Here is a 12,432-nt window from a genome sequence, read left to right as displayed (position 1 = left end):
CACAGAAAACTGTGTCTGCCCTACCCTCCTTTCGGGGGGTCCAGTCCAGCGGGGGGGCTACAGATCAAAACGAAAAACAATGGAAGTCACACTGGGTGGCAGTCATAATTAGTGACTTATAATGACTAGCAAATGGCTAGTATGCTACTAATATACAGTGGGTACCCGTTAAGTTTGGACGGGTTCCTTCATGAATCACGCACCCCATTTTCTCAGCAGAAATGGCAACCACAAGGTGTCACTTGGGTGCCACTACTATTTTTGATGCGACTGACTTACTGCTTCCATGACGCAGCGGGGGCACGGGAACTTAAATTGATCCCGGTAGTTTAAGCTTACACTTGACAAAACATTCTAATATGAAAATGTAGATGCAATTGTTGTAAAATGGTGCAGCTCCTTTAAGAAAGCACCGTGTGCAGGGATGGAGAGAGAGAAAGCGAGAGGGGATAGGCCTATGTGTGTTAGAACTTAGCATGTGGAAAAAGTACGTGCTGTTGAGACTGGAGCGAGTCATATTCAAAATAATGCAAAAAAAAGCAATTATCCTCATTCATTGCAACCAAAGCATGCCTGCTTGCCGACGTTCAAACGAAAAATATATCAAAGCACCTTTTGCGTTTGAATGTAGCACGAAAACATTTTTAAACAGCTGGACAAATGATTTAGCTAATTGATTATATAACCTGTACACCAGCAATTGTTGAACATTTACCTGTACAAGTACATTGACAGTAGCCCAGCCTAACAGCATGTTGTAGGCCTACTGTAGAAATTTCACTTAAATTGCAACCGCAACATGCCTGCTTGCCAACGTTCAAACGACAACGAAAAAGATAATAAAACAACAAGAGGGTTGAGTCTGAATGACACTGGGTTGAGTTTTTAGACACTGAGTTTTTGTAGTTAAGAAATATTTTTGTATAAAAAAATGGTCATTCTTCAATCTCCTTCACTGACGCATGGAAAAGGCTTAACGTCCCAAAACAACGATCAATGATCATCAAATTTCTCTCTCACATTGCTCCTCATAACCATCTATAAAAAAGTGTTTTTTCTTTTCTTTTTGAGCACATCCGAATCCCAGGACATAACGCACTGGACCTTATAATAGGCTCGAGATATAATTCCAAAGGGGGCAGATAGGGGCCACTGCACTTAAAACTTAAAAAGATGAAGCTTTCCGAACTTTGAAATTGCGATCAGTGACTGGCATCGGGTGAACGAAGCTTTTCGAAGTTGAACAGGCTATTAAAAACTATTTGCGCACCTCCATGTCACAGGAGAGACTGGGCTCTCCCTTCTATGAAAAAGACGTTAGGCTACCTGCAAACTGGCCTATGATTTCATTGCTGAGTTTGCGGCAAAGCAAGAAAATGTTTTTTTTCCTGAGTCAGGATATGGCGAGTCAGTGTCATTTATTTGTCCAATGTTAGCCTATAGATACAGACCAGTACATCTTATCAATAGTTTGAATGTCGTGTGTGTTTCTGCTCATTGACAAATACCGTTCAGCACAATGATTCATGCCTAATTAATTCCCCCTGTTAAAGTGTTCGCCTTTGTTACACTATTTGGTTTCGTGATGTAGCCTATGATAAACACCATATGGCCAAATATGTGACTCCGCTAATGTTATAGGCTATACAATTGAATTTCCCCTCTTAAAGGCAAGCTGGTGTAGCTTATTAGACTAGGCTACTATTAAAATACACCGACGGTAGCCTTGGCTATGTGTAAAGTAAGCTATCGCATGATTTCATGCACGTAAGTGAAAAGGGCATTGCATCTGTCAAGTTCGCACAGGGCCTCGCATCCCCTTGCGACGGCCCTGCAGCTCCTCCTAAGACAGCGAGGAAAAAGTTAAAATACGCGATAAACCCGGGAAAAGTTGACAGGTTTGTTTCGGTCCCGGTGATTATTTGTGAAATTGTGCAAACGACAGCCTTTTCAAGGCATTTCAAGGAAGGAGTCGTAGCATGCAAGCTCCCAAATTGACCCAGTAGCCTAAGGCATCAATAAATTGTTGGGACTGGGGAGGGTCATGCGTTTTTTCCTCAATCACTTTGGAGGGTCATAGAAAAAATTCTTGCTGGCGAGGGAGGGTCACGTCTTTTTTGACTAATGCTCCCAAAACTCCTCCGGTAGCCCCTTAATTAAATAAATAACGTCCCTAATTGATTAATAGCCTAGGCCTACACCAGCAATTGTTGAACATTGACCTGTACAGGACATTGACAGTAGCCCAGCCTAACAAGCAAATGTTGCAAAATACATCAAAAGACGCAATTAATCAGAAATAAATAATGTAATCTGCATCGCTTTATTTAACAAACTGCAAGCAACAAGAGCATTGAGTTCGCTGTAAGGCCAAACCCAAGAGCAAAGCCTATCTGTTAAGGCAGTCGATAGGCTATATAACGAGCTGTGTGCCTGGAAAGACGATAGATGACGGCTCTGGTCATCCCATACCCTCCCCCCACTTCCTGTAGCCTACCATTATGAAGGCCTGTAGCCTAAAACGACTCGTTGCCGTTTTGTGACATTAAGCTTTTTCACGTTAAGCCCCCCTCCCCCTCTTTCACAAGCAGTGGGGGAGCGCGGGCACAAAGTAACACTTTTTGGTAGACAAAGGAGGGTTCTCCGCGCTTCTGTCGTTTGGCCACAATCCGTTGCAACCAGGCCAGGACAGATATTTTAGAGAGGAGAGACGCCGGTGCAGCTCAGATGTCTTCTTAATTTTCTTTATTCTTCAGTAAAAGGTGCAGAACATTATTAAACTTTGACTAACATTTCGATGTGTCGATGTTTTTGACTAACGAACATCGAAACGTTAGTCAAAGTTTAATAATGTTCTGCACCTTTTACTAAAGAATAAAGAAAATTAAGAAGACATCTGAGCTGCACCGACGTCTCTCCTTCTCTCTAACACTTTTTGGCTTTGGCTAAATATTTCTAAAATCATTTGAGTTTCACTAGTCACATGTTTTAACAAGCAACACTTGTTATTGAACTAATAACAGACGTGTGTCGAAAATTGACTTTATTTTCCATACGGAGGAATAACATATGCAGAGTCTAACCAAGGTCAATCTTGCCAAAAAAGCCCTCAAACCTGAAAACACATGAGGCAAAAGTGCAAAACATCACAAAACTAACTAAACTAACACGCGCATATTTTTGTATTGCAATCATTGTAGCCTACAGTTGTAACAGCGCGTAACAGTCGTTTTACTCCCCGTATGCGCTCATTATAAAGAACGTTTAACGTGTCCCAAAAACAGCTATCAATTAATCACCAAACGTCTTATAAACAAGTATTGCCAGGAGCAACACCTTGCAAAAAATGATAACAATAGGCCTAGGCCTTTTATATGGCTCTGCTCCTGCCTAGATTTGAACTCAGAACTACCTGAAAGTTGCAGACCTGTTCTGGAAATACGTGCATTAACCCACTCGACCGTCAGACAACGCTATCTGCTTCGAGTAGGCCTATTGGGTAGGACTGTAGCCTACACTGGTTGCTGTGGCACAGTCTTGAGTGACCGAATTCGTTTTTCTTTGTCATATGAATGCTGTCATTTTGTTAACATTACTGTTAAGGAGATGCTGTAGGCAAAGTCTATATTTCAACCTCGTTAGTGTAGTAAAAAAAATCTGAACTATTCACAAGGTTTCTGGGCAGCATATTTATGTTCTGTTAGCAAGCAAACTTCTCATGACTACCGACAAAGTAGCCTACTGCCGGCTGACGAAGCTCTCATTTTAAAACATTACTGAGAGACAGACACTGTACAATCAAGAAATCTTGCCACTGAATCCAAAACTATGTTTAACATTATGTACAAGGCTTAGGCTACAGTGGACTAGCATGTTGCAGGGGCTGCTAAAAACACAGAGAAACGCACTGAAAACTCGGCCAATCACAGCCCTTGCTGTCGAATGCGCCGTCTGGTTCGACCGTGGAACTCCACAGCGGACTATGCTGCCCCCAAGCGGCTGCAGTTGTACTTACATTTCACCATTCACCATGATCGTGAATGAAGTGTCAATTTTTAACTGGGACCCACTGTACATGTTAGTAAGCAGCTAATTAATGGTGAATATGTGTGTCCTAATATAAAGTGTTACCGTAAATAAATAGAACACTATGGGTGGGATAGGCAATTGTCCGGGGGGGGGTTGGGGGGGCTGGGGGATGTCCGCCTCCTTGTTGCCCCTGTGGTCCCCCATGGACACCTCAACAGGCACAGGCAAGGAGTCATCAGGTGGGGGTTGTCACCGGGAAGCAGAGCTAGAGTTCAGTAGGCTTAAACAGGCAAAATATAAATGTTACCACTTTAATAAATTCACACCCATTCTTCTCTGTTGAATTGCTCATGGATTCAAATGGCACTAGAGGCAAGTCCCTGTGATTTAACGATTAACGAGAAAGTTAAGTTGAATTGACATGAAATTGAATCATATTTACATTCCGCACACAGCTCTGCATTCATCTTCACACCCATTACTCTCGGTAGAATATCTCACAAACTCCTCTATGGCTTCCAGGTTAACATTCTTAAGATTATTTGCATAGTCCATTTTAAAAATGGACTTAATGTACATGAATGAATAAAGAAATGGCCGTTACAACAGAAATTCTTAAATAAAAAATAACAAAATTACATACAAAATTGGGACCACTGGCTCAAGAATTCAGTCAAAGTCTAGTGGGGCTACATGCCCACCAAGTTTCATGTGCCCCTGTGTTTCGTTGTCCCTGAAAAAAAAACACTACGCTGGCGGCGGTCATAATAATGACCACATTTACAACTACATAGACTTTTTTTGGTAATGATCTGTACCTACACCACTTATGCTACTTACAGTATCTCAATTGAGAATTTATACTTAAAGGTGCTCTAAGCGGTGCCACACGTTTTTCAGGCTAAAACATTGTCACTTACTGCAAACATCACCTAACCAACCGCTAACTGACCTGAATGTGTCCTGAATACACTGTAAAAAAACGCGATCTCTGTGGACAGCCCAGGCTCCAAAAACGGCAACAAAAACAACCTAGGCAAATCTAGCCCATAAAAACATAACAAACTGTTGCAGCAAATCACAGAAGAGATGCGCTTTTAGGAGAGTTTCAATTGCACGGGAGCAGCATGGGAGGGAGGGGGAGGAAGTAGCGTGCTAGCTCTCTGTTTTGTTTGAAAGTCAACAGAAGTGACATTACCCAGCATGGCTTAGAGCACCTTTAAAGAGTCTTATACAGTGGGCATCGCTTTCAAATGGCCACTTCAGTCGCGCATTACGCGGCGTGAAGCTGCGTGAAGCTTTAGTACCACTTTCAGCCACTGTGCGTCGCTCTGCCACTGTACATCGCTCTGTCAGTGGTAATTGTTACCGAGAGGAATCCCAGCCTACGAATTCAATAACAAAATAAATCGTAATTAAACATTACCTCGATTAAGGCTACTTGGGTATGGCTTAAGGCTTGACTACACGGTGGTAGCAAAAATCGAAATCTGCTTTTGATAGCCTACCGGTGCCGCTCCACAAAACGAAAAAATATCTTAACTGGCTGTCTATGTTATTGTCAGTGTTGGGGGTAACGCAACTAGGCAAATCAAAACAGTGTCTTAATTTGCCCTACTTCTTGACTGCAATGTAGTCAATTGACTGCTTCACATGTCATTTTTATTTTTCTGTACAATAAACAAATACATCTGCTTATGCCGCAGAATTACATTCATATTTGGCTGACTGCAGACGCGCCACTTCCCTCCCCATATTCCAAGATTAAGATAGTATTTAGTGCTTTTTGTATAGGCTACTATCATAAAAATTCGTTAAAACGAATAGCTATTTGCAATTTGACAAAACACTGGTCCTCATTTTGCGAATGCTAGGACGATATGAGCCTGTTGCATTTAGTTAGATGTCCGAGTCACGCATAATGTTTGAAAACCACTGGCTCGTAATCACAATAATTTAACACAGGACAGTTGGATAGCCTACTTCATCATGTCCCCATGCCTACATTTTTGTGAGTAGCATAGAGATCGTTAAAAACAATAAAGTATGGCTCTCCGTTTGGGACATCGAAAACTTATATTTTTAATATAAGACTACCGTCGAAGATGCTGACTTGCAAAAGCCTCGGGATAACACGTTATCTCCACTATCATCAGTCATGCCCCTTGATCAAAGTGGGGAATGAAAGAAAAGTTTGAGAACCACTGGTTTAACAAGTTGCCTGCAGTCCAGAACACACAGAATCTGTTGCAATATTCTGATGATCGGCAATGATATCGGCAAATGTTTGTTTTCCAAAGTAAGAATTTCACCTTCGACAATGAATAGCTCATTACACTTGTTACTGTTAAACGTAGGCCTACCTGGTATCATTAAACATTATTCTGTGTCCTAAAACTGGCATATTTTATGGCATTGTGTCATGTAAGTTCGTTTCAAAATCTAGAGAAATGTGTGAGGTGGTCAGCGGGAGACAATTGAGACACACATTATTACTTGATTATTATGTTATTACTTGAACATTCCACACTATCCACAGCTGTGGTAGGCCTATCAGGGGCAGGAGGATTACTGTTAGCGCAGGCTTTATATACAATTCTTCAACATAAGGCCTCAAATGTTGTCTTGTTTGTGGAGCGTTTTGCTTCGCGTCTGTAATCTCGGCTTCATTGAAAATGAGGGCTTCCCTCAATGACCCTCCGAGAATAAATAAAGGTTGAATGAATGAATGAATGAATGAATGAATGCAGGCTTGCCCAAAATAGGCTAAAGGCCTGTGGTTTGCGCAGCCTACAGTAAATAACAGACCCGCCAGAATGTGCGTTATGATGCTTTTTTACGAGCAAGATGTTTTTGGTACCCTACGCACACTGCATGTTCTTAAATAACAATGATCATCAGTAATATTCGACCATTAATTTGGGTAAATGGGCAAGCGTGACCACCTTGATTGGCTGATGATTGTAACGCGGGCATGATTCCAAACACCTCCCTTACGATGATGAGTGACAGATGACAGGTCTCAGAATGCGTGCGCTACACAAGGACAGAAGATGATGAATAACTGGGGCCGTAGGCTATTCACAAAGGCTATCTTACTACTAGGAGTAGGCTACTCCTAAATCGCACTTTAAGATTTTAGCTTGGAGTTTTCACAAAGCCTTTCAGACAAATCCTAAACTAGGAGTGAGCCTTCGTTGCTATGGATTACGTCATTACTCATGCACGAGCTTGACTTAAGTGACCACCTTGATTGGCTGACGATTGTAACGCGGGAATTCCAAACACCTCTTTTCCGATGATGAGTGACCGGTGACAGGTCGGAGAATGCGTGCGCTACACAAGTAGTGCGAAGGACAGAAGATGATTAATTACTGAATAAAAAGGCCTAGCCTAAATGAATAAAGAGTAAGGCAAAACAAATAGCCTAGTAGCCTAATGAAACATAGGCCTATGGATTGATGCAGTAGCCTACCTTTGCAACATAATTAAATGAATCTGTCACCATATGCCTAGGCTACGTTTGCAAAGAGGAGAACATTTTAATTTGATTCACAATGAAACGTTACATTTCATTTACATGTTAACAATGAGTAGTTTTGGTTGTTGTTGGTGGCGTTATTGCATCCCTTTTATGAATGCAAAATTGTTCCCTCGCGATTGGAAGCTCCTGTTGCGCATAGGCTACGCATTTCAAAACATCGCAACGTAAAATGCCACAAAAAAGCTGTTTATGAATAGGTCTTAGTGAGTTAGGAGTCCTCTCGACTTAAGCTGTCCCAGACTTAGGTGCTACTTTTAGGTCTAAAATGCTTCGTGAATTACTTTTTGTGGAAAAAATTAGGAGTCCTAAAGTTAGGAGTGGCACGCCCATTATTTTTAGGAGTTGCTCCTAAATTCGCCAGTTAGGCTGAATAAAATGGCCTAGCCTAAATGAATCAAGGCAAAACATATAGTCTAGTAGCCTAATGAAACATACGGATTGATGTAGCATCGTTGTAACATTATTAAATTATTCTGTTACTATGCCTACGTTTGCAAAATAGAACATTTTAATTTGATTCACAATAATGTTACATTTAATTTACATGTTGACAATGATTAGCCTAGTTTTGGTTGTTGTTGGTGGCGTTATTGCATGTTAGTTATGCCTACAATGCAAAATTGCTTCCTCACGATTGGAAGCTCCTGTAGCTGCATGATTTCAAAACACGGCATAATGCTGCAGGTTTGTGAATAGGTCTGTGAGTAAGGAGTCCTCTTGACTTCTTTTAAGCTGTCAGAGGTGGGAAGGTGTGATTTGTCTGATGGCCCCCTTCCCCCCAGCCAACGTGAATCGGGTGGTTAGTTAATAGGCCTATCGTGAAGATTTTTCCTGCCATCTAAGGCACGAGCGCATCTGTGAGTACGGTGTTCATTTTAGGACATCCTCAGACTCAGAAAAACATCGGTCATCTTCAGACAAAACTGCCTCAGCGTCAGAAAAACCTCTGTCATCTTCAGACAAAACTGCATCAGCGTCAGAAAAACCAGACTCAGGTGTCAGACTCAGAAAAACATCTGTCATTTTCAGACAAAACTGCCTCAGCTTCAGAAAAACTTGTGTCATCTTCAGACAAAACTGCCTCAGCGTAAGAAAAACCTGTCATCCTCAGATAAAACTGCTTCAAACCAAACTGCCTCAGAAAAACATCTCTAAGGAGTCAGGTCTCAGAAAAAACGCTGTCAGAAAAAGTGGAGTCAGGTCTCAGAAAAAACGCTGTCAGAAAAAGTGGAGTCAGGTCTCAGAAAATCAGGTCTCAGAAAAGTATTAAGTATTAAATAAAGACAAATGTGCTATGCCATGATGTAATACCATATAATACCATTATAAAACGTTAGCAGTTGTCATTGTCATTGCACAACAATAATAGACAGACATAAAGATAGACAGGTACTTGAAATGTAATCCCCAGGGGACAATAACTGCAGCGTTGTTGAATTCATTTGATATGAGATGTTATCTTAACTTATTTAGAGAAATGTGCCTTGTTGTTGGTACCTGCTATTTCATGTATTATCATAATGGTATTATATGGTATTACATCATGACATAGCACATTTGTCTTTATGGGGGTTTGGGAATAATGATGTGATGATAATGATGCAGGTTTCTTACTGGTAGGTAGTGTAGGCCTACAACTGGGAAACAGTTAGCAAAAGTAAGAAATAATGGTCCAGGTGTCGTTCTGGACTTTCGTGGTGGAAATTTTTTTAACCCACTTTTCCCTAGCTCATTGAATGTACCGTAATCCTACGAAAAACAAATTATTTTGCTGTATGTAGTACGTAGCTTACTCCGGTATGTGCCTTACAGCAGCTGCTAATGTTACTAGCGAAGTGAGGTTAGCTAAGTTACATCCATGGATTTCCTACAATGTGTATACCATTGGATCACTTTCTACCTTTACTTATAATTTCTACATCTAACCAAGCACCAAATATAACATGCCAGTGACCAGGCTTGGAATTTCACCATTCTGGGGGCAAGGCCACTTGGCCTTCAGTTGGGCATATTTGGTGGGGGGCACAAAGGCCACATGGGCACCAAAGCCAAAGTTAACTATACAGTAGTAGGCTATAAAAATTATCAAAGTTGTATTTAGCCTATTCACTGCAGTAGACCTGCATCATTGTATGAAACATTACAAAAACATGAAACATGACATTACATATAACTGTAAATCATCTGATCATCTAATAAAAACAGATATCTAGGCTATATATAACATTTATTTTATATTTGGCCTGCTATGAAATCATGTATTGAACAATTTAAATTTAAGCACAGCTCATCTTTAAGAAACTCTAATAGCCTAGATGCATGCTTAGCATTTTGTGATCAGGCTACTTTCACAAACTCTTAGTCAGCTGTCCTCTGATTTACCAATATCTAGGCGATATTTGTAACATTTATTTTGTATTTGGCCCGTTATGAAATCATGTGGAACAATTTAAACACATTGTAAAACTTAAAGCCCAAATTTGGAGACATCAATGCATGTAGAAATTTACTGCAAATTCAAAACTGGATTACTCTGGAACGGCTAACTGTACAGGGGACTGCTTTACACCTTTATGTTCGGTAAGGTCTGCTGTTTATTCTGATATGTGGTTTGTCATGTGTTAAAAGAAGGGTTCGTAAAGTATTCCACCGAGATGAATGGGTAGGGAGATCATGGACGCAAAACCTTCAGTAGAATGTATGATTAAATTGAATTATATTATTTACTTTTCTCGCGAACCGTTCAACACAGCAATTATCTTTTAACATCGTTTAAAAGCTGAGAAAAAGCTCTTTCATGTGACATCACTTGTGATGTCTGTGTGATGAATAGGCTACTTCGTGAGTAGTTCAACTGAGAAGAATGGGTGAATTTGGACGCACTTTCTTGCGATGTCACTTTCTCCACTGCGTAAAAGACTAAATTAATTTGCGCTGTGAATGCTAAGATTATTTTGACAGGCCGCAGGCTAAATAAAAATCGCTATCAGTAGGACACAAAGCAGAATATTGAAAGAAGGGGGCACCAAGGCCACCGTGGCCTGTAAACCTATGATTTTCAAAGGGGCTTCACGGCCAACGCAAGGGGCTACCACGGCCGTCGTGGCCGCCGTGAAATTCCTACCCTGCCAGTGACAGAATAACGTATTAAGCATAATATTAAACTCACCGTTCTGTATCCGTCGTCTTCTTCTGTCCCCACAATAACTTTTCATTTGAGACTTTTTCGTCTGACTCTGTTTTTTCTGACAGCGTTTTTTCTGAGACGTGATTTTCTGAGACCTGACTCCACTTTTTCTGACAGCGTTTTTTCTGAGACCTGATTTTCTGAGACCTGACTCCACTTTTTCTGACAGCGTTTTTTCTGAGACCTGACTCCACTTTTTCTGAGGCAGTTTGGTTTGAAGCAGTTTTATCTGAGGATGACAGAGGTTTTTCTTACGCTGAGGCAGTTTTGTCTGAAGATGACAGAAGTTTTTCTGAAGCTGAGGCAGTTTTGTCTGAAAATGACAGATGTTTTTCTGAGTCTGACACCTGAGTCTGGTTTTTCTGACGCTGAGGCAGTTTTGTCTGAAGATGACAGAAGTTTTTCTGACGCTGATGCAGTTTTGTTTGAAGATGACAGAGGTTTTTCTGACGCTGAGGCTGTTTTGTCTGAAGATGACCGATGTTTTTCTGAGTCTGACACCTGAGTCTGAGGATGTCCTAAAATGAACACCGTATGTGAGGCCAAGCCTCACCAAGTAGCTCGTTTGTTTACAACTAACATTCCATTTAATTAAACTGCTTTATAGGCTATGCCGAAATAGTTTTCAATATTTTGAATATTAGTGTCGGGTGAATTGAAATGTTCTCAAAGTATCCTTATGGCTGAAAGCTGCTTGGGATCCCCCCCCCCCCGTCAAGCAATATAACCATACAAACGCGCTTCCTGCACTCATTGTTTCAAAAGGAGTAATTTTGGCTTTGTCAGAACTGAAGAGCTGTGGACGGCACGGCACGGCATGCCCAATGAAAATAAATTAACGCAACACAACACAACACAGACCCCGCTTCTCTCGCGTCAGTCACTGACATGAACGAAACAGAACCCGCTTCTCTCCCGGCAGTCACTGACAGTAACCTAGAATAAATGCATGGGGAAAAACACTTCCCCTTGACAAAGACATCGTAAAACATTGAAAGTTAATATTTTGTCACTAGCAACATACATCTGTCCTTTGTCAAATGTAGGCCTATTATGTTCCAAGTAGCCTATGCGTTAATTCTGCTTGTTGTTGAACAAATACATTTGCTTATTTCACAGAAAATATAAATAGCCAGATAGGGTCTACAGTAGCCTACAGAGTTGGTAAGTTATGGTAGGCCCGATGGAAGGGCTGTTATGAGAGTATTAAAATATGGGATATTCTACGGGAAAACATTAAAACGGCAAGACAGCGGGGGAAAGTTAAAATACGTGATAAACACGGAAAAAGTTGGCATGCATTGTTTCGGTCCCCGTGCACAGGGATTATTTGTCATATTATAAATCACATATGATTATTTATGAAATCGTGCAAACAGGCACATTTGAAAAGGAAGGACTGGTAGCATGCAAGCTCACGGGAAAGATTGATTTAAGAACGTTATCACAGTGTGTGGCTGTGGCGCGGGCGGAAGACAGCAATTGGCAGGGGAGGGTCATGTCTTTTTTAACAATTCTGTCGGAGGGTCATTGAACAATTTCTAGCAGGCAAGAGAGTGTGACCGGATCAATAGTGGAGATTGTTTGTGTCGACTACGCCACCCTGGACCTAATGCCCAGGGACTCTAGAACAATACACCAGGTATCCTGAACCCAGTTTAGTCATCAATAT

The 12,432-nt window shown here is 41.1% G+C and overlaps 1 protein-coding gene across 2 annotated transcripts in view; it reads left to right on the top strand.

Annotated features, from left to right (window-relative positions):
• acadsb (acyl-CoA dehydrogenase short/branched chain) overlaps positions 1-12,432 on the top strand; it is a 151,873-nt gene that overhangs the window by 127,254 nt on the left and 12,187 nt on the right. The gene's annotated exons all lie outside the window — the stretch shown is intronic.

This window comes from Alosa sapidissima, chromosome 24 (assembly GCF_018492685.1).
Source record: "Alosa sapidissima isolate fAloSap1 chromosome 24, fAloSap1.pri, whole genome shotgun sequence".
In the NCBI taxonomy this organism is placed as follows: Eukaryota; Metazoa; Chordata; class Actinopteri; order Clupeiformes; family Clupeidae; genus Alosa; species Alosa sapidissima.
Note: the sequence above shows the minus strand (reverse complement) of the source record. Positions and strands in the feature narration are given on the sequence as shown.